At 49.0% G+C, this 6,184-nt stretch overlaps 1 long non-coding RNA gene across 1 annotated transcript in view; it reads left to right on the top strand.

The window, feature by feature from the left end:
• The first annotated feature begins 275 nt into the window (after positions 1-275).
• Positions 276-6,184, top strand: part of LOC138732447 (uncharacterized) — a 251,304-nt gene continuing 245,395 nt past the window's right edge. The window contains exons 1-2 of the long non-coding RNA XR_011339277.1: positions 276-450; positions 537-646. This is a non-coding gene — a long non-coding RNA (uncharacterized lncRNA). The remainder of the gene's footprint in view (positions 451-536; positions 647-6,184) is intronic.

The following is a 6,184-nucleotide window of genomic DNA, read 5'->3' as shown; positions in this document are numbered from 1 at the left end:
CCTGTGAAGACAACAACTAGAATGAAGTTTGTTTTACGGGTGCAGCAGAACAAGACCGATGGTGAAAAGGTTCAGAATTGAGCTCCCTCTTGCAAGCTAGTTTACATCCCCTTTTCTGTTGAGAATGAGACTCTAGCGCAGCTGAACTGTCAGGTAGCACCAGTCTTTTGCTGGAGAAGGAAGCTGGGGAAAGTCAGTTCTCCACATCCTTTGTGGACTTCTCTTAGCAAACCTGCTTCTTTTGAGGACAAGATCTTAATGCTCAGTATTTGGAGTGAATGTCTTTTATCCTTGCTTTCTCTAGGCCTCCTGGTTATCCCAACATGAACCAAGGTGGGATGATGGGCACTGGACCTCCTTACGGACAGGGAATTAACAGTATGGCTGGCATGATGAACCCCCAGGGCCCGCCCTATCCGATGGGTGGGAACATGGCTAATAACTCTGCAGGTAAGCCGGTACCATCTGTCAAATGTTGCATTGATTTCGTTGTCCCATATTGAGAATCGGTGTTAAAGATTCTTCTGACTTCCTAGGGATGGCAGCAAGCCCTGAAATGATAGGCCTTGGGGATGTCAAATTAACACCCGCAACTAAATTGAACAATAAGGCAGATGGGACACCCAAAGCAGAATCCAAGTCAAAGGTAAAATGTTTTCGTTTTTCTAATGACTTCCATCCTTGTCAGCATCCAGGGAGATAAAACCATGACACAGTAACTGGAACAGTGCATCTGTCTAGTGGTGACTGTGGTTCCTGAGAGAACACGATTGGGTTCCTCCTCCTTACCCTGGACAGACTTCTCGCTGTAGAGAAGTTGTCCTTGTAGCGTGTGATCCGATTGCTCCTTGCAACCAGGATTTTAACTTGAGTGTGATGAGTGAGTAGGACACTCATTTCAAAGAAATAATTGTCTTGACAAGTGTGTTTTGGAGAGGGCTCTGCAATAAACCACTAAATCCAGGTGTAATAAGTTCTGTGGAGGAGCCTGAATGGTGAGGCTGCCATACCCACCGACCCTCATTAAGGCCAGGAAAGGGACTTCTCTATCAGAATTCTTGTGTCCTCCCCTCTTTGTGACTCAAGAGTTCAAGCCTCTCTAGAATTCCTGATGGATGCCTGGCACACTTTATTTATACATTCTCGTTGCACTTTTGGGCCTTTGATAAGTGGGGAGAAGGTACCTGCACAGGTGGACCTGTTGGGTCACCTTTCCCAAGTCCCCGGGTCCTTTGAATACCTAATCAGTGTAGTGTGTGGCTTGAATCCAAAGTGTAAAGGTAGAAACCACCTTGTTGAAGTGCTCAGTGTAGGAAAATTGAATTATACTTGATGTGGCCAGCCCTGGCTGGGCTTGAACTGTACCTAGAACAGATCCATCTTGGAACAGTGGTTCAACAGTGTTTACAAGAGGTTTTTTAGGATTTATGAGGGAACAATTGAGAGGTTTGCTTCTGGATTCATAAACCGTTGAGAAATGAAGAGGAGCATTTCCCAGCCCTTTGGGAGCAATCAATTACACTTGCAAAATGATTCAGTATTAGGAATTATCACCTGCCAGAGTGAAACTGCCCAAAGGAGCGTGAACAACGCGGGGTTTGTTTCTGGTGTAGGCTTGGAGCTACTTGGTTCTCATCTCTCAGCTGGGAGGTGGGACTCTAAAGTGTTACAGTTGTTTCCCAAACAAACCTCTTCCTAATCCTGTATTAAAGCCAGAAGAGGGAGGCAAACAGGTTCTTCAGGGAATGTTTTTCTTTGCATTGCTGCTACCAGTCTCAAAAGAGCCAGCAAAACAAGCAGTTTCTGAGCCCATAGTCTCTACTTGAAGGACAGCAAATGCTCTGGAAGTTTGATACTTGTGCTACCAGCTGCCTGCGAGAACGTTGAGAAGATCTCTCACTTCTGCTCGTGTTATGGCTTCTTAGTATCATAGAATCATGGAATAGTTTGGGTTGGAAGGGACCTCAAAGCCCATCCAGTTCCATCTTGTGCCATGGGCAGGGACACCTCTCACTCAAGACCAGGTTGGATGGAGCTTGGAGCCCCTGATGCAGTGGGAGGTGTCCCTGCCCATGGCAGGGGTGGAACTGGAGGGGCTTTGAGGTCACAGGTGCTTCAAATCTTAGCTTTCCTTTGAGGCATGCATCTCCCTCTTGAGTAGGAGAAGAGGCTGACCAGAGGCAGCTCTCACCCTGGCAGGGTGCAGTAGCCAGGGGGAAACTCCTTTGCAGTTGAATTAAATGTTTTCTCCTGTATTTAGCAAATGAGCCCACAAAGGATGCCTCAAAGAGATGGCTCTCTGCAAGGACTCCTTGAGGTTTGTTTGGTTTCTGTGGCATTCCTGAAACCTTTCACTTTTGAAAACTGTGAATTCCTTGAGTAGCAGCTGATTTTTGAGATACCTTTGTCGAATAATGCCTGCCTGATGTTTGTCTGATACAAGTGTGGGTCTAATATAAAGCTGTTCTTGAGCAGAACTTGGAGCTCTTCCCTGACTGCCTTTTTGAAACCCTCTCTGCTGTAAGCCAGCTGGTTTTGTGCTGCTCACTGCTGGTATCTCTTTCCTTCTCCTAGAAGTCCAGTTCCTCTACTACAGCCAATGAGAAGATCACCAAACTCTACGAGCTGGGTGGTGAGCCCGAGAGGAAGCTCTGGGTCGATCGTTACCTGGCCTTTACTGAAGAGAAGGCCATGGGCATGACAAATCTGCCAGCGGTGGGCAGGAAGCCCTTGGTCCTTTACCGGCTCTGCATCTCAGAGAAGGAGATCAGAGGACTGACTGAGGTGGGTGACCAGGTGTCTGTGGTCAGAGCTGCTTCCTGTCTGGCAGTCACAAGTCAATGGGCCACACGATTCAAAGTAGCTTTGTAGCTCTGGGGTAGCCCTGGCTTCCCACTTACCTGTTTATTTTGCTTTTACTTTTTTAAATAATGCTAATAATAATTTTAAAAATGCTTTTTAATGCTTCCTTAATAGGCTGGGTTGTTCAGCCTGGAGAGAAAAGGCTCCGTGGAGACCTTAGAGCAGCTTCCAGTGCTGAAAGGGGCTCCAGGAAAGCTGGGGAGGGGCTCTTGATCAGGGAGTGCAGAGATAGGACAAGGAGGCATGGTTTTCAGTTGGAAGAGGGGAGATTGAGATGAGATCTTGGAGAAGTGTTTTCCTATGAGGGTGGGGACACCCTTGCCTAGGTTGCCCAGAGCAGTGGTGGCTGCCCCATCCCTGGAGGGGTTGAAGGCCAGGTTGGATGGAGCTTGGAGCCCCTGATCCAGTGGGAGGTGTCCCTGCCCATGGCAGGGGTTGGAACTGGATGGGCTTTGAGGTCCCTTCCAACCTGAACCACCCCATGATTCTATTGACTTTGCATCAGGCTGTCAACTGATCTCATGGCTAATTTGATTTGCAGTCTGTCCCTATTCAAATGATCTCTAGGTGGGGAAGAGAGTTTACTACTAGTTCTGAGTTTGAACACAACTGTGTCTGCCTTGCTTAGCCCTTAGAGCGTCCTTTGTTTTAGCTGGGGAGTGTTGCTTTCTTCCTAGAAAATGTATTGGAGGAGAAGGAACTTGGATATTGAGTTTAGAGCCTCTTGGTTGGTTGTGCAGGTCAGCAAAAACAAGAAGTGGTGTGAGTTAGCCACCAATCTCAACGTGGGCACGTCCAGCAGCGCAGCTAGTTCTTTGAAGAAGCAGTACATCCAGTGTCTCTACGCCTTCAAGTGCAAGATAGAGCGAGGTGAAGACCCCCCTCCGGATATCTTTGCAGCTGCCGATTCAAAGAAATCTCAGACGAAGATCCAGCCTCCGTCTCCAGGTGAGTTCAGACTTGGGTTTAGGGTGTGCAATGGATGCTTGCGCCAGAGGAGACAGTGAGAACTTGGAGGCTTTGTGCCCAGAGAGCTCCACGAGCCTATTACGGGTTGAGTGCTCTAGAATTCAAGCCCTTTCAAATGAACTGCTGTTTCAGATTTGATGGGAGGCTCCGGTTTTGGAATAATTAAGCATAGTGTTCAATGCAGAAGTTAAAGGAGGACATGAGGTCCAGGCCAACAGTGCCTGCTGTGCATTTTGGTCTTCATGAAGTCTGATCCACTCTGTCTTATTTGCTTTAGGTTCATGACTTGAATCACTGCTGAGCTTGCCAACCCTTTAAGCTTCAGATTTTCCACTTTGTCTTATAAGTAAAACGTTCAGATGCTTTTTTTTCTGGTCAGGAACCTGTTCCTATACGTGAAGTAAGCTTTATCTGCTGTGAAGTTCCTGTAATTTTTGCAAAAAATGCCTTTTTGGTTCAGAAACCCAGCATTACCTTTGTCTGGCTTCTGAGGAAGGGGAATAATGAACCCTTTTTTGATTGTGCTGCAGTTGGGTTTCAGCCCCGCTAAGCCCTTGATCGACAGCGTGCTTGTCCGAATAATCTGTTGGCAACTACATTTATCTGCTCAGTTAGAGTGGTGGTTTTTATAAAGAACTAAATCGTGTTGTTTCGCTCGTCAGGAAGCCTGTCCTGGTGTAGCTCCAAACCTGGTGTATTTTGTGAGATAAAGCAACTTGTGTGTCATTAGAGCGACCTGTCTAAAATGGTGTCTGAGTTCTGCTTAAACTAGACTACAGATCCATCCCCACCTCCTTCTAAAAACTTTCTTGCCCTCTGAGATGCCAGGAGGTGAACAAAGATGTTCAGAGCATTTGGAGCCTGGGACTTGTAGGATGTCAGCCAAGATGCCTGTCAGGATGGATGAGGTGGTGCATCATATTTTGTTTTGTTTTCGCCGATACAGGAGTGTGTGAAGGTGGTGACTCTGCCTTCAAGGGCCGTGGTGCAGGTGATCTGTGAACTGTTCCCCCACATCCTATCCCTGCACTCCCTGATCAAGAGCCCCTCCCCAGCTTTCCTGCAGCCCCGTTCAGTACTGGAGGGCTGCTCTGATCCTTTAAGCTGTATCAGTCCATGTTCATCCTCCTCTTCTGCTTCCTTTTTCCTCCTTTCTCTCTCGCTCCTCTGGATCAGCCCAAACAGAGGGTGTAGTACACAACACAAGTCGCATTCTCAACTTCATCTCCAGACTCCAAAGCCTTCCCTGTTTGAAAGCCAAGTGGACAGCAGCTGAGGCTCTTAATCAGGGAGTGCAGGTATAGCATGAGGAGAAATGGTTTTCAGCTGAAAGAGGGGAGATTGAGATGAGATCTTAGGACGAAATGTTTTGCTGTGAGGGTGAGGAGGCCCTGGAACAGGTTGTCCAGAGCAGTGGTGGTTGCCCCATCCCTGGAGGGGTTCAAGGCCAGGTCGGATGGGGGTTGGAGCCCCTGATCCAGTGGAAGGTGTCCCTGCCCATGGCAGGGGTGGAAGTGGTGGGCTTGGAGGTCCCTTCCAACCCAAACTGTTCCATGATTGTGTGATTTTGAAGTCCCGTCACTTGGACAAAGGGCTGAGGCATCCCACGCAGACACCACTTTGTGCTTCTTGCAGACTTTATAATCCATTGGTTTTGATTTTCCTTCGTTCCAGCCTGTTGTGGCCCTTGGAACTTTGTGAATTGAGGATCGCGCGGCATGATTCCACATTGGCTGCTTTTTGAGGCTGCAGAGCATCCAAAGGCCTTGCAGGATAATGCTCTAGGTAGAGGTCTCGGTGCTGGAGCTGTTTTCCATGTAGTGTGCATTCATAACCCTCCAAACCCAAACGTATTCACAGAAGGGCCTTGGCTGGGCCGGGTGGTGCCGCGCAGGCACGTGGCGCGGGTTTCCTGCAGCCCAGCTTGGGTTCCTGCTCACAAACTGCGGCGCGTCCCCGGGGTGCGGAATCAGTCTGCCGTTGGGTTTTAATTCCCAGAGTAATGGAACTGGCCTGGCTCCAAGCGTGTGTGAATTTGTGAGTGGGAGGGACAGCAGGGGGTGGGGACAAGCACCAACTGGCAGTGAGGTGGGGAATGTCTCGAGGCCTCTTCCTGCCGATGCCAGCGTTCCAAACGGTGAATTTCTGGGGGAAGCGAGCGGAGCTGAACGGGAAGGAGAACGGCGGGGAGGGCCCATGAATGAAACTCCCCGCTGAGCTTGCCTCTGCTCCTCCTTCTGCCAAGGCCTCCCCGGGCTGGGAGGGAGCCGTGAAGAAGAGGACAGGGTGCCAGGAAGGTGGGGTGTAAACAAACATGGCCTGGACGTGACCTCGGTGGATTTTAATGAAGAGC

The sequence above is a fragment of the Phaenicophaeus curvirostris genome, chromosome 31 (assembly GCF_032191515.1).
Source record: "Phaenicophaeus curvirostris isolate KB17595 chromosome 31, BPBGC_Pcur_1.0, whole genome shotgun sequence".
Classification (NCBI taxonomy): Eukaryota; Metazoa; Chordata; class Aves; order Cuculiformes; family Cuculidae; genus Phaenicophaeus; species Phaenicophaeus curvirostris.
The sequence above is the reverse complement of the archived record's forward strand: the minus strand, read 5'-3'. Positions and strand labels throughout refer to the sequence as shown.